General features: G+C 42.4%; 1 protein-coding gene across 2 annotated transcripts in view; it reads right to left on the bottom strand.

Moving 5' to 3' along the window:
- Positions 1 to 11555, bottom strand: part of GATA4 (GATA binding protein 4) — an 84710-nt gene extending 73155 nt beyond the window's left edge. Inside the window, exon 1 of one of the 2 annotated variants that reach the window (XM_066278949.1) lies at positions 11442 to 11555. The gene's annotated coding sequence lies outside the window, so the exon portion shown is untranslated. Of the gene's footprint in view, positions 1 to 11324 lie in introns of both variants that reach the window. The other variant, XM_066278960.1, reaches the window with a different exon arrangement.
- Positions 11556 to 22950: the final 11395 nt, after the last annotated feature.

Here is a 22950-nt window from a genome sequence, read left to right as displayed (position 1 = left end):
CTTGTGAAATGCATATAGTTTTCCTGAATTTCTTTCTCCCTCTCTTTTCTGGCATCTCAGGAGATCACAGGCACAGCCTCATTCTAAATATATGACTTTGTAAACAACTTTATTTTCACTGTTTTGATCTCACATGCATAGGGACTCTTAAACTGCCATTTGCTTACTTTATAACTTTCATGTTGGAGAGGCTGAACGATAAATGAGAGATGAATAATTCCTTATTGCTACTTATCTGCTGAATCTATAAACTAGTGTCAGCATTAACTCAGTTGGGTTTAAAGCTGTGCCTCATATACTTATTAACCTGCTTAAAATAAGCCATAAAAATGGGCTTGGTAGGCCGTTGTTTTAACTAATTTTTAAAAATGACACTGGTCATTTCCCACTAATTCATAGGGTGACCTTTGGCAAATCACTTAACCTCCCTGAGCCTTCACCTGCAAAATGAAAGGGGGTGGGGCTAGATCAGCTTTAAAATATTTGCAGCGTTGTCATTCCTTAATTCCATGATTTTCAGACAAATAAAATAAGAGATCCTGATAATACCTATTAAAGCAATGACAAATCAGTTGGTATAGGCTATCTCATGAGTCCCTGGAGGGTGGGGGAGGCAGCATATGGTAGTCAGAGTGGGGCTTTAAATTTATTCTGCTACTAGTGTTGTGACCTTTGGCAATCCAACATCTCTGAGTCTCAGTTTCCCCATCTATAAAATGCACATAATACTCTAATACTCACTGATAACACCAGAGAGCAACCAAATGTAAGGATCAAATGTGATATAAATGGAAAAGCACTTTCAGAAATGTTATTTATTGTCCCCAATTTATAGATGAAGGCATACTCTTTGGTTAGTCAGTTTGTAGCAAGGCCAAGGGTATACTTGTTTGACTTCTCTTATTCTATCTTGATTACATGTGGATATTATTCCAAAACTTCATAAAGACTGAGCACTTAATATGCTTCTCTGAGGTTGTGGGTGTTCAAGAAAAACCTGTGTCTGATGAGACATCTCTGGCATTCTAAATGGCTCAGTGATAAGAAAATTAGTTAATATCTTACTGGCCCACAGATCTAGAAACTCCTAGCTAGGTAGAAAATAAAGTATTTTTAGAAGGTTTTAGAAATATACATCCTTCCCAGCTTCAATTCTCCTCACTTCTAATACTCCTTGCTTTGGGAGGCATCTTGGCCATGTCAAGTGTACCTATGGTCTGCTCAAGGATTTGGGTTTGATTTCCTTCAGAGACATGTGCAGAGAAACCAGTAGTTGCTGAGATTTTTTGTTGTAGAGAATTCAGTCAGCAAAAATGTCTGGAACAGTCCCTTGAGAATCATTCTTCAGGACAGTACTTACCCCCATGCCTGGTCAGTGTAGGGAGCTGGCAGATGTGGCTTGAAGAAAAATATGATGCCTGACTGGATTCTACTTTCAGAGATGAACTGACTCATGTTAATAAAAAACTAAAAGTTTGCATTTCTACCTGAAGTCTATTCATATTTTTTACCAACAACCAACCAACCAACCAACCAGACAACAAAGGCTTACCTTGACATTAAATTAAAAAAATTTAAATGTACAAAGCTTAGAGAATGGTATTTTAAGTCTATATCCCTTACTATATGCAGGACAACAATTTTTTATTTGATAAATGTTTATTTGCAAATTAACAACAATGAAACTGAGCTCTATGTTTCTTTTATCCCTTGTTGACTGAATGTGTTACATTAACCTAAAGATCTCAGTGCAAGATCTTTTGAAGTTGCCCTAAATTTATGGATTTTGTTTCTATTTCTTTTTATTACCATCCTCCCCACCCCCAATCCCATCCCACACTCTGTTTATACAGTGGAAGGAAGGCACTCTTCATCTGTATAAATTGCTACTTATTTCTCAATAAATTAAAACTATTTCAGTTTCAAGAATGGCACCTGATATTGATTAATACTTTTAATTCATTTGGTTTTCAGTTGAGTTCTTAGTAGTTAACTTTCTGTGTTTACAGAGGTCTTTCTTTCTAAACACCCTCTCTAGCTTTTTGGCCACCACTAAAGGTCTGTCTTCCCTCCCCTGCCTAAGTTTCCTCCTCTTCTCCTGGGTCTGAATAATCAGCTTTTAGTTGCAGCTGGACCAGCACCTGGCCTCACATTTTACCACATCTTTCTGCCAGAAAAGGGAGTTTTGAGAAGAGGAAAATGTTACAAGAACTTACACTATTGTTTTCAATTTCAGAAACACTCAAGGTTGCAAGTAAAATTCTGAGACAATCTGGATGGTTGAAAAAACATTTTCTATAGGGGGAGGGAGAAACTCTGTAGAAAAATCACTCCCACCGCTTATAAATGTCTCTAGCCAAGAATCAACAGTCCAGAACTATTCTTAGAGAGTCAGTCTAATGAGTTTTGAGGTTTTTTTTTTTTTTTTTTTTTTTTTTTTTTTTTTTTTTAGAGAGAGAGAGAGACACAGAGACAGGAACATGGAGCTGTTACTGTATGTGGCCTGAACTGGCAACCTTTGTGCTTCTGGATGACGCTCCAACCAACCAAGCTATCCAGTCAGGGCTTAATCTTTTAAATTTATTGATCGATTTCTAGAGAAAGAAAGAGAGAGAGAGAGAGAGAGAGAGAGAGAGAGAGAGAGGAAGGGAGAGAGATGTGAGGGAGAAGGGGAACATTCATTTGTTGTTCCACTTAGTTGTGCATTCATTGGTTGCTTCAAACACGCGCGCGTGCGCAAACTTGCAATTTGTCGTTTTGGGATGATATTCTAATCAACTGAGCTAACCAGCCAGGTCCAAAATTTCGGAATTCTAAACCTGAAATCTCTAAAATGGACATGTTTGTCATAAGCACGATAGTCATGAAATCTTAAGAAGCGAGGAATAAATCTAATCAATCCTCTACACCTCTGTCAAAATATTTCTTTTTTCTAATTCCAAATAAACAAAAACTCTCTGCAGTTCATTTGGAAAACATAGGAAATTATACCAAGAAAAACAAAATCCATCTTTAACCACAGAGAACATTAGTGATCTCTCTCCCTCTCTTCCTACCACCAGTTTCACACGGTATAGAGTGCTTAGCAATCTGTTTTTTATTTTTAATATATTATGAGCCATTTCTATTTCATTAAATATTTTAGGAAAACAGTTTGATGGCTCCATTATGGATTTTGCATAGTTTATGTAAGTTTTATTGTTTGAGTATATGTTATTTTCTATTTTTCACTACAATAAATAAATGTGTGATATGTCCTTGCCAAATTTACATAAATTTGGATTAGAATAGCATCTTATCAACCTCTGATTATTTCCTCAGGGTCAATTTCTACTATTGGAAAATGTGGGTCAAAAAATAGGATCACTTGTAGGGTTTGAGTGAATATTGTCAAACTGCCTTCAAGAAAGGTTGCATCCAAATTCCCACTACCACCAACACTCAATTTTGGATAAGATAATTAAAAATATATTTATAATTTGTCAGGTAAATTTCTACCTCTTATTAAACAAATGTAATTTCTGGAGCGTTTTGAAGCCGTAGGTTATGGAAAAAAAAAAAAGGCCCTAAGCAGTTGGCTCAGTAGTAGTGTTGGCCCTGAATGTGAAAGTCCGGGGTTTGATTCCCAGTCAGGGCACACAGAAGAAGCCACCATCTGTTTATCCACCCCTCCTCCTCTCTCACCTCTCTCTCTCTCTCTCTCTCCCTTCTGCTCCCTCTCTTCCCCTCCCTCAGCCATGGCAACTGTGGCTTAAATGTTTCTGGTTCCAGTAAAAGTTAGCCATGGCCTCACCTCAGGCACCAAAATAGCTCGGTTGCAGAGCAACTGAGCAGCGGACCAGACAGTCAGAGCATAGGGTGGTAGGGGGCTTGCGTGGTGGATCCCTTTAAGTGGTATATGCGGGAGTCTGTCTCTGCCTCCCCACCTCTCACTTAACGAAGAAAAAAAAAAGAAGAAAAGAAAAGAGACAAAGCCAGGTGAAATGAAGAAGTATGTTGAACCTAGCTAAAGGAGCTATATGTGGTGGGAATTATTTCAGAGGACTCAGTTCTCTGAGGTTTGGGAAAATTTCAAAATACAAGAAACCAGAGCACAGAAATGTTAAATAATTTTCCCAAGACGTAGACATTAAGTAGTGGAGATAGGATTCAAATCACAATATTGGAACACAAGTCTAAACTCTTACACTGACCAGGGACAATGTGCACTTCATATCTCATCAATTCTAAAGTTTCCAGAATATTCTTTATAATGAGTTTATTGTCCAGAAGTTGGCTTTTGTAGCTTTTAAGTTTTTAACTGGCCAAGTTATTTCTGAGGGAAAAATTTATCTTTGAAAAGGTGACATCCTCAATTTTTGAGGAGCATATTATACATCTTATTTCTAGAACATTCCAGAAGTAGAAGTGAACTTGCTGAGGTCACCCAGCTTGCAGGCAGGACTAGAATCCAGACTCTGGCAATGTTGGCTACTGCTTAGAGTGTTGTCTTTGACTTGGCAGCAAATATCCTCAATGGGCAGGGGAGGAAGGCCAGTTTCACTAAGGCCAATGGCACCTTAGCATTTCATGAGGGTTAGTGTCCAGCACCTGGGGATGGAGATCTGTATGATAGGTGGCACAGACAGGTTAGTGGGGCACCTGGTGGTGACCACAGCATGAGGGGCTCAGCACCCTGAGCTTAGGCATGGACAGGGGGAGACCATCTTCTCCCAGAGAAAGACTTCCCATTTTACCAGCCACTTTCAATTGGGAAGCCCATGGGTGAGTAGAAGGTGGAGGCTGGGGCCTCTCATTGCCCACCTTCTGGGAGGGCATTCTTGCACTGAATGGAAGGCTGGACCAGATAACCTCGGGGGCCCTTCCAACTCCCAACGTCTCTGATTTGTGTGTCTTGGGGGAAAGAAGTGGTCAGTCATGGGACTGGAATAGTTGATTTAGGGCCCCACCCCAGTCTCCAGCTTAGTCTTCATCTTGGGCAAATAATTGCAAATAATTTAACCTGTCAGTATAAGGCATAATGCCTGGTATGGAGTAAAGCTTTGTAAATGTTTGCTGAATGAATGAATGAGTGAAGTAATGGGTGGGTGGATTTAAGACTCCCATTTCCCCAGGAATACTGGTGAAAATTAAAGTCTTACAGAGTCGTTTGGTTGGTGTAGAGTTTGAACGACACAATGTACATTATATTGAACTTAAAAGAAAATGTGATTCCCCCAACCCAAAGAGATTCTGATTCACCCTTACATTGACAATGGGTAGAAAGAATCATAATTTACCAGCATCAGTAAGCATTCTATGCGGTGGTGAATTTTGAGTCCACACAAAACTGTCGCACTAATTCCCTCACGGCCAATGGGGTAGATTTGGGCCACCCAGGGCCGGGTGGGGCACACCAGCCCCCATCCCTTCCTCCTCCCTCTCTCCGGATAAATTCCGAGGTCTAATGGATTGTTCATGCTGCTGTCCAGATTAGATAGCGAGCCCCCACGTTATCGCGGCTGGAGCAAACCCGAGCGGCCACCACGCTGAGAGCTTTCTAAGGCTGCCCCGTGCGAAGCCAAGCCGGGGGAGTCCAGAGGGCCAGAGAGAGCAGAGAGCTGCTGACAAACCCTGGGTCCCGGAGGCTGTTTCCACCAAGTCCCCCTTAGCAGAATCTGTCCCAAATCCTGCCCCCATTCCTACAGCATTTAACTAAGCAGGTATCCGAGGTGATCGGTAGTTATTAGCTGCTGAATTCTAAGGAGTGATTCTGAGACAGGAACTACTCGTTCACAGTATTTTGGTTGTCAACCTTCCAAAAGCAAGGACCACTTCGAGACGCCCCCCGCCCCAATACCAGAGATGCTTTTGCACAAACAGGGACTCCTACCTCCAACCAGTAGAGTAGTGCTTTCCTAGCTTCTGTGCTTCCTGGAATCCCTGCAGAGGAAGCACAGCTCACTTTCTGACTTCCTCATTGCCAAGTTCTTGCCCGTTAATGATCGTGTTTCTCAAAGGAAAGTTTCTTTAAAGTTTTATTTATGGTTCTTAAAGAAATAAACTGTAACAAGTTTTTTTCCTTATGAGCGATTTTAATCTCCAGTCATTCTGGGGAGGTAAAGAACACCTACTATCTCTTAGCACTGTCACAGAAAATAAAACGTTCATGTATGCTCTGACAACAAATTCTCCACAAAATAAATAATAAATGCCCCCAAACATTATTTATCTACAAGGAGAGACTAATCGTTCTGTTATTGTGAATGATAGAACTACTGTGATATAACAGAAAGCAAATAAAATCTTAGGTAGTGAACAGGGAGAAGTTATCTAGTTCTACCATATCAACTTCCTTCGCAGTCAGTGGCAAGTTGTAATAAACGGTGTGGCAGGACAAATCATCTGGCTCAATATTAAACGTTTCCACAACATTAAAAATAAACTGTATCATGTTTTTGAGCGAATCAATCTTGTGAGACGCCCACCTAGCCGTTGGAAAATGATTTTGTAATGCGCTATGTAGTTAGAGGTGGAAATTTAAGAGACTCCTTAAAAGCGAACAAACCAGCTACTGTGTAATTTAACACTTAGGAATGAAAATAAGTCGGTAAAAGGAAGTCTTCCGATTCGTCCAACAAGGCATCTTTGTCAAGTAACTTCTGCATGCAAGTGGTACACCCAAATTAATAGAAACGAATTTAATATATGGGGTAAGGGACTCGGTTTGGGATGAGAACAATTTTCAGGCGACGCGTGTGTCTGGGAGCATCCTGCAGTCACTAACACCGGACGGATCTGCAGTCGGCCAGAGCGAGGGTAAAATAGAAAGGCACACACGGAGAAAAGCAAAGCAAATTATGTAAAGAAAAAAGGGAGGGGTTTTGATTAAGCAAGAAAAGAAAACTCTGGAAATAAATGAAAAGAACGAGAAAACGGGAGGGGGGAGAGAAAGGAAAAGAGAAAACAAAAAATTTAAGACGATATTAGACAAATAAAGAAAATCTCCAAGAACGGCGGGTAGGGTGAACGAGGGCGCGACAACACGTCTCAGCATCTAAGGGAAAAGCAGCAGCCACCCCGCGGCGGAACGCCGACGTCCCACGGACACCGCCCCAGGCGCCCGGGCACCGGAGCCGGCGTGGGCGGCAGCGCGGGGCTGCGGCTCCGGGCTTTAGGGACACGTGGTACTGGAACTGTCTGCCGGGGATTTTTAACAGGAGGAGGCGTGCTGCGGAACCGTCGAGTTAGGGGCGCGAGCTAAGAAGTGGTTAAAAGACACTGCCCAGGCCTGGAATCTTCCTCCATAAACCCCGAGTCCAAAAGCTGCGCGAGGTCTCTCCCTCCAGCCCCCGCTCCTGTAGGTCAGTGCCTGGAATAGTCTCTCCAACCCCGGCAGAGGGACACTGCCGGGACCGTCCGCAGGCAATAAGCTCTCGGGCCTGGGGTGCCTGCCATTCATGCCCCTCCATAACCCTCCAAACCCGGCCCAAGACAAGGCTGACCCAGTGCCTTTCGGACTAGTCCGGGGCTCGCTGGGACTCTCGACAGTGTGTGGGTGGTGAGGGGTGCTCTCCACACAGGAATACTGAGATGCAGAACAGCCTAACGGGGGTTGGAGTGTGTGTGAGAAGAACCGTTCTAGATGACAGCGGAAGCTGGGGAGAGCCGTTTCGGGGTCGAGCGAACGCCCTGCACCTGGAGAGGGGCGCGCACGCGGCGGGCGCAGCTCTGCCCTCCTCCTCCGAGCTCCCCGCCTTGGTGCTTCCAGCATCCCGCGGGCTCTGCGTTCCCCAAAGGGGTCGCCCGTTCTGAGCAGCACCAGGCCCAGGCCCAAGGTCACAAGACTGATGGCGGCCGGGAGCTCACTGCCCGTGGCCTGGGCTTTCTGGCCCCTCAGCCCTGTGCTGGGCGCGCTGGGTCTCGCCGGGTTCCAGAGACCAGGGACGCGACCCTGGAGACTGCCGGCGCGACACCCGTCCGGGCTGACCCGGCTGGCCCACGCGGCGCCATACTGGCTCAAATGCATTCAAACCAATCCAGGCTCAGCCTCGCCAGAGATAGAAACGAGGAGAGGGAGGTTCGCGAGGGCGTGGGCCGAGCGCGGGGACGCGGCAAAGAACTGGTGGGGGCCGGGGTTTATTTGCTAAGACCCGCAGGCTCTCGAGAGCACGGTCGCGCGCGTCGGCGGGGACCCTCCCAGCCAGTTTGCTGAAGGTGCCCTCGCCACCCCCAACTCCTCGCCCTCCGTGGCCGCCGGGCTTCGCTGACGGCTCCACCCGAGGGACAGGAGATTCGAGTCGTTAACCGGCCTCACAGCCCCCCAAGGGGCGGCAGCGCGCGCTCAGGCTGCCCGTGCCTGGTGTCCGCGCGGGCGGAGCGCTTCCCCGCTGGACTCTGTCTGGGGAAGATCTTCTCTGGTGACCAGTCGTTTAGCGACGGGTTCGAGCCCCTGTGCCGATGACCCTCGTGATGTAACTTTGGGCGCAGTAACTTCTCCCAACCTTTCCCCTATTCGAAGAGTGAGAGAAACACTTCGATATCAAAGGAATTTGTAAACTTTTAAACGCCATAAAACGGGATAAAAATGATTATTAGTTATTTAAACTGTTACCTTTGTCCTAATTTTTCTTATTTTTGGCACATTTTTCTGCCTCTTTGAGGGGTCCCTGAAGCTTTATTGAGTGTTCCTATTACTTGGGAATCTCCATCTATACTTCGTCCCCTTTAAAAAAAAATGTTACTTTTCGTTCCCTACGCTAAACTTGCTCAGGGTTAGGACTGTTGCCCAGGACCCGGCCCGCTGGCGTCTCCCTGGACATTTTTAAGGACGCGGTTACTGCCGCTGGGCCGCCCGGTGAGGAACAGACCCGGCAGGCCCGCCGGCCTCCCTCTCTCCAGCTGAGCGTCCCAGCTCTGCGGCCCTGGGAGCCACGGTCCTTGGTCCTTCTCATTTCACCAACAGCCTAAGGCTGCTCCCTTCCCTTCCCTTCCTTCCTTTCCCGCCCCTGTCTTTTCCGATTCTCTGCGGAGCCAGACGCCGCCAGGTTTATTGACCTTAGATCGGCTTGGGGCTTTATCAGACTCGGCGGGGGCGTCCCGCGGCTCACGGACCCCTCCCTCCATTGGCGCGCGGCGGGAGACCCTTTTAAGATTTTCTGGAAACCTCCTTCCCGCCCATCCCAGACTCTTCTCGGAGAACTTTCAGAAATTCGAATGATCGCGGAGTGAATCGAAGCAGGGCCTTCTGGGCCCCGGACAATTTCCCGTGTTGCCCCTTTATCTAGGTAATGCAGGTGAAAGTGCCTCCCCCCCACTTCCAATTATTCGGATAATTGTCTCGCATCTCCACCTGGTGCTGTGTTTACACAGTTGGAGATTGATCGCTTGCAGTTCTTCAGTCGCTGTGCTGCCCCAACCCTAAACCCCCTCCTCTCTACTACTCCCCGCCTTAAAGCGTCTTACATTTGCAAACTGTAATTTTCCTTCCTATAAATCACTTGGCAAATATAACAAAGCATTAGAAAGTCATTTGAAATGGGTATTTTATTGCGCTTGAGAAATAGAACAACTTATTAACATTTCTCTAGTACCAACCACACAAAACTGTCCTAAGATAAAGAGCAACTTATTAACATTTCTCCAGTACCAACCACACAAAACTGTCCTTAAGAGCTCCGCAACCCCCACCCCCAATTGAACACGAGGATGAAAATCACTGTCAGAAATTTTTTTTTATAAGAAAGAGGAAATGTCTATGTGGCTAAAAATAAATTCTAATGAATTCTGTTTTTTTTTTAAAGTTGATAAAGTGAGTTTTAAAATATCCTTTTACTCGAGGCCTATTGATCCAAATAAGACTAGCAGAAACAAAACACTACTGCTACTAATAAAACTAAACCAATTCTGTGATGATAACTCAGGGGCTTCTGGCAGCCTTCTACAGTGAGGTTTCCCTGCAAATCAGAGCGGCTTTTCCCCGATTTTGCCCAGCGAAAAATGTCAATTTCCCTTCACTGTAGAGAACGTGCAGAGAACTGAGAATATCCGCGCTGGGGGAAAATGAGGAGGGGAAGGAAACCAGAGCTGGGAAGGGGGAAGATAAGTGAAACAGACGAGTGCAGGTTTTGAGACAGCATTTGAATTCATCTGGCTGAAAGCCGGCAGGGCTTAGGGAGAAAGAAACGGAGCAGAAGGAATAATTTTCTATTCCCAGCTATGCAAAGGTAGTATTTGTAGTAAGTGCACCGACATCAAGAGACTTTGTGCTAAATCCTACACAATTCCAAAGGAGCACTTGCTTAGTCCTCCAAAGGCTACAGTTAAAAGGTGCCATTGTCTGTTTTCAACCTTTGGGCTAGGGAGGAAACTCAGACAACCTGGCTATTTCAAACTCCCCCAGAGCCTTAGTTATGTAAGGTTTCATTCTGAACTCAGGGTCTCTCATTCTCCACCCCATAGCTTCCCCTCTGTCTTCCTGCTTTGTTTCTCCTTTTCTTTTGGACTCAACTCTTTTCTCAATAACAGAAAAGATTCAAAGCTTATTTGCTGATAACTCTGGATTCATAGGTAGCAGAGGTACTTTTGATTTGTATGCAAAAGCATATGCAACTAAGCTCTTCAAAGCACAGAGTGGGCTGGGGTAGAAAATCACAATTGCTGCTGTACACTTGTAGGACCCACCTCCACTGCTCCCTCCCCTTTATGTTTCACTCCAGAATAAATGGAAAAATTAAGCCCCACAACGATCCCGGCTGACCCTTGGCCTGAGAATAGGCAAAGAAAAGTTTCAGATCCTGAAGGCCTTGAGGCCTACTCACTACCTTACCTATGAAGCCAACATGAAATGCCAGCGAGACTTTCTGCCCTGAAAGCACACTAGGCAGGTCTGGCATGGGTCAGCAAGGCTCTCCGAAGCTTTCCAAGGGCTTCTCAAGATGGAGCGTTGGAAGCCGGGATCCTGGGGGAAAGCCATGTGATCTGGGCATATTGGTGGGAGAAAGGGAGCAGGGTCCAAGATCTGGTCAGATCCACTTGATTTTTTTGTATGTGGTATAGATGTATGTATTTTCTTCTTGAGACACTGACCATCCCATTGATTTCTGATTGTTGGAGCGGGATGCTAAATTGAAAAATAGAGACACAGAAATGCCACCCAGTTGTAAGAGAGACAGAGAAAATGAACCAGCAAGAGAAACTGGGAAAGGAAACCTTGCTTCTGTGGCATGGCCTGCAAAGAGTCTCATTCTTTCTTCCTGTCCCAAAGGTCTCCAGCACATCCTCAGTCACACACTGGCTAGCTCCCCCCCCCCCAAAGTCTGATGGTCCACACACTCCCCACCGACCTCTCATTTCCCCAGCCCGTGGCTCCTGGCGCTTCCGGCCTTCCTCCTGCTCCCTCGGTGCATCTCCCCCTCTGCCCTGACGGAGGGGTCGCCAGGGAGGATCTGGAGGGGACTCACCCACAGTGGGAGCGGTGTCCCTGTGGCTCCTCTCAGCTTGGTGCCAGGCAGACTCACAGGGACAGTCTAGGTCCCTTGGTCCCGCACTCCAGGCTGTTCTCAGCTGGGTGGGAGGGAGGCGGTGTGAGCTGCGTCTCCCAGCTCCCTCAGAGCTCCCAGCTTTCCCCTCAGAATTAGATAACAGGAAAAATAGATAAGAGAAGTGGTTCATTAATTCAGCCAGCCTTTTTTTTTTTTTTGTATGTGTATTGTACAAGTGGAAGGAAACCCTGCTAGGGAATGAAGCCCTGGTTGGATATATATATTTTTAAAATATCAGTGTTCACAGAGTTCCAGAGATGCTTCTGAAAGGTCACTCGGGACCCAAGCTTGACAGGAAATAAACCTAAAGAATCAGCATTTATGAGGGAGAAAGGCTGACTTCACAACTTGTGACTTCTTCACCCCAAGTGTCGAAGACACTGGTCTTGCCTTTCTGCGGGTGGGGAGGGCTGCTTTGTGGTATTTGCTTAGGTCATGCAATTGTCCTCTGAAAGCAGAGATAATAATAACAGTCCTACTCTTCCTGGTATGGCAATAAAAAAATCACAGATTTTCAAAGCACCAGCTCGTAGTATTTCCTGGGCTCCTCACAACAGGATCTGGTAGGCAGATTATATAATAATAAAAGATAATTGAGATAACTGAGTTCAGAGAGGTTAGGAGTGTGTCCATGGAGGGCACAGCAATGAAGAGCTCCCATATTGGATTGCAGACCAATGGATTCTTAATCTAGTAATGAAGAAATCAATGTGTTCTTAGAATTCAAAGAGATACCAGAATTCCAATCTCTTACCCAAAACAGGAATCCCCTGTGAAGTGATGATCTGTACTGTACTTGAATACTCTTGGTGATGGGGAGCTCATTGCTCTACATTGCATGAATGTTCAGCTCTACTGGTCACTGCACTTCCTTGTATCCAAAATAACCTAAGATTTTGAGGCTGTGGCAGGCACAGAGAAAAAAAACAGAGAGACAGTTGAAGTGTAATTTGAGGGACCAGGCAAACCAGATTTCTTTTGGCAACTCTGCTGCAGAATTCTCTCCTCCTTGGTGTTATTTAGAGTAAGCCTTGTCCATGGCATTTCCTAAAAGCACTTCTTAATAATAAGAATAAACACAATGCCCTTATTATTATTATTTTTTTTTGTATTTTTCTGAAGCTGGAAACAGGGAGACAGACTCCCGCATGCACCCTGCACCCGACTGGGATCCACCCAGCACGCCCACTAGGGGGCGATGCTCTGCCCATCTTGGGGGTTGCTCTGTTGCAACCAGAGCCATTCTAGTGCCTGAGGCAGAGGCCATGGAGCCATCCTCAGCGCCTGGGCCAACTTTGCTCCAATGGAGCCTTGGCTGTGGGAGGGGAAGAGAGAGATAGAGAGGAAGGAGAGGGGGAGGGGTGGAGAAGCAGATGGGCACTTCTCCTGTGTGCCTGGCCAGGAATCGAACCTGAGACTCCTGCACGCCAGGCCGACACTCTAATGCCCTTATATTTTAATTTATTTTCCCACTTCCGAGTCTTTTGGAATCTTTACAACAATCTCTGCAAGGTAAGGAGAGAATGTTTAAGTTATTTAAATTTTCAAACTGCAGACCAGGAACCTGAAACAGAAAAGGTAAGTGGCTTGTCAGAAATCAAGAAACAAATGTTTGATGGTAAAGGAACTAGAGAGATGAAGGCCTGGGAAAAAAGGGAAAACATAAGGGAAAAATGAGTATTTTTTCCTTTCAAGAATTTTTAGTTATGAATATTTTTGTAAGTGATGAATAAGGTGTCTATTATTGTTATCTGTCTTTACACTCTTTCCCTGCCAAATAACTTGTAGAAACTATGCCACAGGAAGATTTTAGTGTAAAACTCCCTGTAGAGTCAGATCATTAAAATTCCTCAAGAGTGAGCTGACTGGTATAAGACATACCTGCAGAAGCATAAGACATGCCTTCTTTCTCCAGAGGAATCTATTGTTTTCACCAGAGAATAGCCTTGTTCCCATGTCTTTTCCTGTTATGGAGTTTTAAACAATTATGATAGTAAAATGTGTATGTGTGTGTGTGTGTGTGTACAGTTTAGTGGCACTAAGTACATTCACATTGTTTTGTAACCACCATCATCACTCATCTCTCATCTCCAGAATCTTTTTGTCTAGTTTGATGGAGATTGAAACTCTGTCTCCATCAAATGCTAACTCCCTATTCCCTCCTCCCCTCGGCCCCTGGCAACCACCACTATACTTTCTGTCTTTATAAATTTGATTACTATACACGAAATCCTACAGTACTTGTCCTTTTCTGATTGTATTTACTTAGCATATGTTATCAAGCTTCATCTATATTGTGGCTTGTGTTAGAATTTTTTTTTCTCTTTAAGGCTGAATAATATTTCATTATATGGGTATAGCAGTTTTGTTTACCCATTCATCCATGGTCCATGGGTGACCATATTGACAATCGCGAATGATGCTCTTCTGAACATGGGTGTGCAAACATATGTTCTATTTCTTGTCTTCATTTCTTTTGGGTATATATCCAGATGTGGAATTGTTGGATTATATGGATCTGTCTATGTTTAATTTTCTGAGGAGCTGCAGTACTGTTTTCATCCCTTATGGAATTCTAATCTGAATTTTGAAGTGGAGATATCTCCATCCTCCTAAGTAGCAAAGAACTGAGAAAAACAATATCCACCTATCCCTTGGAGTTTTATCCAAGGGCTATCCTGCCTGCTCAAAAGTTTTGTAAAAGAGAATAATTTTACAGTAGGGAAGAAGGTGGAATATGAAGTTCTCTTGATAATCACATCAGAGCAGAAAGAACACTCAATTCTTTATTTTATTTTATTTTTTTAAAAATATTTTATTTATTGATTTTTTAGAAAGAGAGGAGTGAGAGAGAGACAGAGAGAGAGAGAAGGGGGAGGAGCAGGAAGCATCAATTCTCATATGTGTCTTGACCAGGCAAGCCCAAGGTTTCGAACCGGCGACCTCAGTGTTCCAGGTCGACGCTTTATCCCACTGCGCCACCACAGGTCAGGCTCAATTCTTTATTAAAAGATTAAAGGGGATAATTTCTGGCATCAAGGTGCAGTAGAAAAAGAACCTGTATTTTAATATCAGCTCTGACAGCTTTTTGGCTCAAGCTCCCCCATGTGACCACAGAATCTGGGGGCCTGAGCATCTGTGTTGGGGCCAGCAATGTCAAGGAAAAAAACAAGTCAGAGATAGAACATCTTTTTATTTATTTTTTAAAATTTATTTTAATTAATTAATTAGTTAATTAATTAATTTTTGTGACAGAGAGAGGGACAGTCAGACAGGAAGAAGAGATGAGAAGTACCAATTCTTTTTTGCAGCACCTTAGTTGTTCATCAATTGCTTTCTCACATGTGCCTTGACCGAGGACTACATCAGACCGAGTGACCCCCTGCTCAAGCCAGTCACCTTGGGCTCAAGCTGGTGAACCTTGCTCAAATCAGATGAGCCCATGTTCAAGCTGGCCGCCTTGGGGTTTCGAACCTGGGTCCTCCGCATCCCAGTCCAATGCTCTATTCACTATGCCACCGCCTGGTCAGGCATACATAGAACATCTTTATGTTCATAAATTAGAAAAATAAAAATAATCATGGTAGAGCTAAAAATTTTCACATATTTTTATTTCTCCCTACATTTCTGATTTTTTTTGGAGGCAGCAGGAAACCCATTTTTGGCCCTGTGGTTTCAAACTTTCCATAGGTTTTCTATACTTGAGGGAACCTGAGGGTGTAGCTTGGGGCTGCATTAATCCAGCAAGGCCAGTGCAAGCTTTTCTTGAGAGGGATGGAAGCCCTCGGCCCCCAGTGACATGTTGGGGAGGGTGGGTTGTGAGATGTGCCCAAGAAATGCAGGCGTACTTTGGGCTAGCTACTCCATAGTGTTCTTGTGCCGGCTGATTACCATATATGCTCCTGTGCTTGCCCTATTCAGTCTGAGGGTAAACCCCAGAGGTAATGATGATGATGAAGATGATGTAACTAACTACTGATACAACCAGCCAGAACTCTAAAAATCAGTCAAAACCCATACCAGGGCCAAAGATGTTTCTGAGGAACATCTGTTTTAGGTCTGCTCCTCCTATTCTTAAAAACACAACACAAACAATTTTTATTAGTTTTTATTATAACACTTACTAAATAAGTGTTACATATTCACTGCTGAAATTAAAAGTACTGTAGAAAGCAGAAAGCAACAGATTTCCTCCCTTCCTGCCCCCCTCCCCCCACCACCAGGGCACTCTTAAATTCTGACTTTTCTTCTGAAGACTGCTCTTTTTCTGGGATGTAGGACATTGTGCATGTGATTATATGACAGTCCCAAGAAGTTACATTTCTTCCTCTTGTGTGAGCAAATTAATCAACACTTTTTCTTTCTTTTTTTCTTTTCAGTGTGTGTGAAAGAGAAAGAAAAAGAGCTTAATATCTTTAAGCCTTAATTTTCAAATCTGTAAAATGGGCATAATAATAATAATTCTTATCTCATAGAGTTCCTGTGAAGGTTAAATGAGATGACAATATGACTTAATGTTTGTCATGCCTGTAACCAGGTATAAAATGAGCTGTGGGCATGAGAAGAGATTACATTCAGCCCAGTGACCCTGAATCTCCTTTCTTCTTATGGAAAAAGGTATAATCCTTGGTTTTATCCCTGTCATCCATATTTCATTAAAACGTGATGAAAGGATTCTCATGACAACCTAAATGCTCTCCTTACAGGATTTACTCATAGAAAAGCTCCTTGACTGTTAATTCATCACTGATATTTTCACAGGAAGATGCAAAGACAGTACAGAGATCATCCATGTTTTCTTTACCCAGCTTCCCTCAATAATCACATCTTACATAATTAGAGTACAGTTTCAAAACCAGGAAATTAACATGGTACAGTGTTTGTACAGTTTTATGTCATTTTATCACATGTAGATTCATGTAACCACTACTGCCATCAAGACACAGAATTATTCCAGCACCACAAAGATTCTCCTTGTGCTACTCCTTCAGTCATACCCACCCCTGCCCTCCAACATCCTTAATCCTTGGCAACCACCAATTTTCTCCATGTTTGTAATTTAGTCATTTTGAGGATGTTATGCAAATAAAATCATGCAGTATGTGACCTTGTAAGATTGGCTTTTTAAAATCAGAATGATGTCCTTGAGATCTATCCAAGTTGTTGCATACATCATTAGTTCATTTCTTTTCATTGCTGAGTAGAATCCCAGAGTATGAGTGCATTGCTTATTTAGCTATCAACCTACTGAAGGATATTTTGGCAGTTCCTATTTTTGATTATTACAAATGAAAATGCTAAAAGTAATTGTGCTTAGGTTTTTTTGTGTGGATCTTAGTTTTTATTTCTCTGAGACAAACACCTGTGAGTGTGATTGCTGGGTCATATGGTAAGTGTATGTTTAGTTTTGTAAGAAACTCTCAAGCTATCTTTTGGAGGGTGGCACAACTTTACATTCCACCAGCAATATATGAGAGAGCTAGTTTTTCTGCATCCTTGACAGCATTTACTATAGTTACTATTTTTTATTTTAGATATTTTGATAGGTATGTAGTTTATGATGGTTTTAATTTTCACTTTTCTGATGGCTAGTGATGTTGACAATCTTTTTGTATGCTTATTTACCATTTGTATATACTCTTCAGTGAAATGTCTCTTCACGTCTTTTGCCCATTAAAAAAAAATATTTTAAAAATATTTTTTGTTTTCTATTTTACAGAGAGAGGAGAGAGGGGTGGGGAATACAAAGTACCAACTCATAGTTGCTTCACTTTAGTTGTTCATTGCTTGAGACCCAGCATTCTAGGTCAATGCTCTATCCACTATACCACTGTAATCCACATCTTTTGCCCATTTTTAAATTGGTTGTTTGATTTTTTCACTGTTGAGCTTTGACAGTTCTTTATATATTCTAGATATGAATCCTTTGTCAGATATGTAGTTTGCAAATATTTTCTCCCATCACTAATTCGTCATTTAATTTTTTTTTTTTTTTTTTTTTTTTGGTATTTTTCTGAAGCTGGAAACGGAGATAGACAGTCAGACAGACTCCTGCATGCGTCCGACCGGGATCCACCCGGCACGCCCACCAGGGGCGACGCTCTGCCCACCAGGGGGCGATGCTCTGCCCCTCCGGGGCGTCGCTCTGCCGAGACCAGAGCTACTCTAGCGCCTGGGGCAGAGGCCAAGGAGCCACCCCCAGCGCCCGGGCCATCTTTGCTCCAATGGAGCCTTGGCTGCGGGAGGGGAAGAGAGAGACAGAGAGGAAGGAGGGGGGGAGGGGTGGAGAAGCAGATGGGCGCTTCTCCTATGTGCCCTGGCCGGAATTGAACCCGGGTCCCCCACATGCCAGGCCGACGCTCTACCGCTGAGCTAACCGGCCAGGGCCATTTAATTTTTTTTAAAAGAGTCTTTTGTAGAGAAAAGTTTTAAATTTTTTATGAAGTTCAATTTACTAATTTTTCTTTTATGGATCATATTTTTGGTGTCATGTCTTTTTTAAAAAATATTTTTTAAGTGAGAGGAGGGTAGATAGAGAGACAGATTCCCACATGCACCCCCAACAGGGATCCACCCGGCACCTCCCATCTTGGGCTTGGACTAAGGACCAACCGAGCCACTGGCTGTGGGAGGGGAGGAGAGGGAGAAAGGGGAGAGGGATGAGAAGAGAAGCAGATGGTTACTTCCCTTGTGAGCCCTGACTGGGGTTCAAACCTAGGATGTCCACAAACCAGGCCAATGCTCTATTCACTGAGTTAACTGGCTAGGGCAAAAATATTGTTTATATATATTTTTTATTGATTGATTTTAGAGAGAGATAGAGAAACATCGATTTGCTATCTCACCCATTCATGCATTTATTGGTTGATTCTTGCATGTGCCGTGACAGGGGATCAAACCTACAACCTTGGCACATGGGGACATGCTTTAAGAAACTGAGCTACCCAGCCAGGGCCAGCTATTGTAATTCTTTTGCTTTTCCACATAAACTTTAAAATAATCTTGTCTCTAGCTACAAAAAGTCTTACTGAGATTTTCAGAGGAATTCTATTCAATTTATATATACCTTTTGGGAAAGTTGACATCTTTGCTATGTTGAGTCTTCCAATCTATGACCATAGTATGTCTCTCCATCTATTTAAATTTTCTTTGATTTCTTTCTGTAGAGTTTCATAATTTTTAGTATAGAGTGCTACTTGTAAGTCCTTACTGTTAAGTATTTAATTTCTTGAGCAACTGTAAACAGTATTACATGTTTAATTTTAGTTTTCACATATTTGTTGTGAAATAAAAACTTAGATCCACACAAAAAAACCTGAGCATAATTACTTTTAGCATCTTCATTTGTAATAGTCAAAAATGGGAACTGCCAAAATATCCTTCAGTAGGTTGATAGTTAAATAAGCAATACATTCATACCCTGGGATTCGACTCCACAATGAAAAGAAATGAACTAATGATGTATATAAAAATGTAATTGATTGTTGATCTTGTAACTTGAATCCTTGCTGAACTCATGCATTAGTTTTAGAAGTTTTTTTTTTGTGTGTGACACTAATAAGTTCTGATAACTCACTACCATCAGACCAGCCTTTTTTTGTGTGTGTAAATTCTTTGGAATTTAACAAAAATAGCTACATAAATATTTTATTTATTTACCAAGAAAAATCTTAGACTGGAATCATAAATAACAAATACGTATGTATTTTGTACAACTCAGTCCTCTCTAATGGTAAAGAAATTAGCAACATATTTTTAGAGTTCTAATTTCATGGTAGGTAGATAAATCATAGAGTTTTTTAAAAATTAAGTATTGATTTTGGGTATACAGTGTAGTGGTTAGACAATCATATATGTTGCACATTGTTCCTCTCAACATTTCCGGTACCCCATCTAACACCATACTTAGTTTTTTCATATCAATATTATTGACTATATTTCCTGAGCTTTACTTACTTCCACATGACTATTTTGTAGCTACCAATCTGTGCTTTTTAGTCCCTTCACATCTTCTACTCAGTCTCTTAATGCTCCTCCGTTCTGACAACCACCAATTTTTTGTATCTATGAGTCTATTTCAATTCTCTGTGTTGGTTTATTTTATCTTTGTCTGACTGACTTATTTCATTAAACATAATACCCTTGAGGTCTATCCATGCTGTCTCAAATGGTAAGATTTCATTCCTTTTTATGGCAAAGTAATACTCCATTGTATATATGTACCACCGTTTTTTAAATCCACTCATCTATTGATGAACACTTGGGTTGCTTTCATAGGTTGGCTATTGTAAATAATGCTGCAATAAACATAGAGGTGCATATCTTTTTTGAATTAGTATTTTGGCTGTTTTGGATAAATCCCTACACATGGAATTACTGGGTCTTAAAGCAGGTCCATGTTTAATCTTTTGAAGAAACTCCCTACTGTTTTCCACAGTGGCTCCACTAATGTGCACTCCCAATAACAGTGCACAAGGGTTCCCTTTACTTCACATCGTTGTGAATACTTGTCGTTTGTGGTTTATTTGTGATAGCCATTCTGACAGGTGTGAGGTTATATCTCATTACGGTTTTACTTTGCATTTTTCTGACAATGACATTGAGTATCTTTTCATATGTCTCTTGGCCTTCTACATTCTCTCTTTGGAGAAGTGTCTATTCAGATCCTTTGCCCATTATTTAAATTGGGTTGTGTGTGTGTGTATGTATGTGTGTGTGTGTGTATGTGTGTGTTGAGTAGGAGTTCTTTATAAATTTTGGACATTAACCCTTTATTAGATATATCATTGGTGAGTATATTTTCCCATTTAATAGGTTGTCTCTTCATTTTTAATTTTTTTATTTTTCTGAAGTTAGAAGCAGGGAGGCAGTCAGACAGACTCCCGCATGCGCCTGACTGGGATCCACCCAGCATGCTCACCAGTGGGCGAGGCTCTGCCCATCTGGGGCGTTGCTCCACTGTGACTGGAGCCATTCTAGCACCTGAGGCAGAGGCCATGGAGCCATCTTCAGTGCCCAGGCCAACTTTGCTCCAATGGAGCCTTGGCTGCACTAGGGGCAGAGAGAGATAGAGAGGAAGGAGGGGGAAGGGTGGAGAAGCAGATGGGTGCTTCTCCTGTGTGCCCTGGCTGGGAATCGAACCCAGGACTTTCACACTCTGGGCCGATGCCCTACCACTGAGCCGACCAGCCAGGGCCTGTCTCTTTATTTTTTTTATGGATTCCTTTGCTGTGCAGAAACTTTTTAGTTTAATGTAATCCCATTTGTTTATTAATTTTTTGTTTCCCTTGACCTTAGAGATATATCAGGGAAAGATATTGCTGCAAGACATTTCTGAGATTTTACTGCCTATGTTTTCTTCTAGGATTTTTATGTTTTCAAATCTTATATTTAATTCTAATTCATTTTGAGTTTATTCTTGTATAAAGTGTAAGGAGGTGGTCTAGTTTCATCATTAGCATGTATTTGTCCAGTTTTCCCAGCACCATTGATTGAAGAGACCGTCTTTACCCCATTGTATGCTCTTGTCTCCTTTGTCAAACATTAATTGACAATATAGAAGTGGGTTTTATTTCTGGGCTCCCTATTCTATTTTTGTAATCTATATGTCTGTTTTTATGCCAGTACCATGCTGTTCTGATTACTGTTATAGTTTTATATCAAGTAGTGTGATACCCAACTTTGTTCTTTTTTCTCACTATTGTGAAGCTATCCAGATTTTATTGTGGTTCCATATAAATATTTGGATTATCTGTTCTAGTTCTGCGAAATACACCATTGGTAATTTGACAGGGATTGCACTGAATCTATAAATTGTTTTGAGTAATATGGACATTTTAATGATGTTAATTATTCCTATCTATGAACATGCAATATGATTCCATTTATTTGTATCATCTTTGATTTCTTTTTTCAGTGCTTTACAGTTTTCTGTGTATAGGTCTTTTACTTCCTTGGTTAAATTAATTTTATTTACTTATTTATTTTTCAGTGTAAATGTAAATGGGATTGTTTTCTTAGTTTCCCTTTCTGATATTTTATTATTGGTTATTCAGCCTGACCTGTGGTGGCGCAGTGGATAAAGTGTCAACTTGGAATGCTGAGGTTGTAGGTTCAAATTCTCAGGCTTGCCTGGTCAAGGCACATATGGGAAGCAACTACTATGAGTTGATTCTTACTGCTCCTCCCCACCTTTCTCTCTCTCTCAAATCAGTAAATAAAATCTTTAAAAAAATAATAAATAAATAAAATAAAAATTCAGCCAATTTCTGAATATTAATTTTGTATTCTGTTACTTTACTGAATTCATTTATCAATTCTAGTAGCTTTTTGGTGGAGCCCTGAGGGTTTTTTATATACAGTATCATGTCATCTGCAAAGAATGAGAACTTTACTTCTTCCTTTCCAATTTGGATGCCTTTTAGTTCTCTCTCTTGTCTGATAGCTAGGACTTCCAGCACTATGTTGATTAAGAGTAATGAAAACAGACTTCCCTTGTTTCTAATCTTAAGGGAAATAAAATTTTTTTAAAAGATTAAAAAATTTACTTATTGAGGGTTTTTTTGGTGTTTTTTTTTTTTTTAGAGAGAGTGGAGAAAAAAAAGAGAGAGCGAGATTATAGATGCTTCACTTTAGTTGTTCATTGATTGCTTGTTGTATGTGCCTTGATGGAGTAAGCCCAAGGTTTCAAATGGATAACCTCATTGGTTCAGGTCTATGCTCTATTCTCTGGGCCACAAGTCAGTTTTATATATTTTTTTATTTTTATTTTTTATTTTTATTTTTTTCCTGAAGCTGGAAACGGGGAGAGACAGTCAGACAGACTCCCGCATGCGCCCTACTGGGCATCTACCCGGCACGCCCACCAGGGGCGACGCTCTGCCCACCAGGGGGCGATGCTCTGCCCCTCCGGGGGGTCGCTTTGCCGCGACCAGAGCCACTTTAGCGCCTGGGGCAGAGGCCAAGGAGCCATCCCCAGCGCCCGGGCCACCTTTGCTCCAATGGAGCCTTGACTGCAGGAGGGGAAGAGAGAGACAGAGAGGAAGGAGGAGGGGGTGGAGAAGCAAATGGGCGCTTCTCCTATGTGCCCTGGTCGGGAATCGAACCCGGGTCCCCCGCACGCCAGGCCGACGCTCTACCGCTGAGCCAACCGGCCAGGGCTATATTTTAATTTTTTAAACAAAAGGACCATATTATCTGAAAATAAGCTTACTTATATTTCTTTCTTTGTGATCTGTATTCTTTTTATTTCCTTTACTTGCCTTAATGTTCTGGCCAGAACTTCTAGTACTATGTTGATCAGATGTGGTGAGAGTGGGAATCCTTGTCTTATTCTCAGTCTTAAGGAGAAAGTATTTAGTGTTTTATCAGTAAGTGTAGCATTAGCCATAGGTCTTTTGTAAATATTCTTTATCAACTTGAGAAAATG

This window comes from Saccopteryx bilineata, chromosome 1 (assembly GCF_036850765.1).
Source record: "Saccopteryx bilineata isolate mSacBil1 chromosome 1, mSacBil1_pri_phased_curated, whole genome shotgun sequence".
Taxonomy (NCBI): domain Eukaryota; kingdom Metazoa; phylum Chordata; class Mammalia; order Chiroptera; family Emballonuridae; genus Saccopteryx; species Saccopteryx bilineata.
The sequence above is the reverse complement of the archived record's forward strand: the minus strand, read 5'-3'. Positions and strand labels throughout refer to the sequence as shown.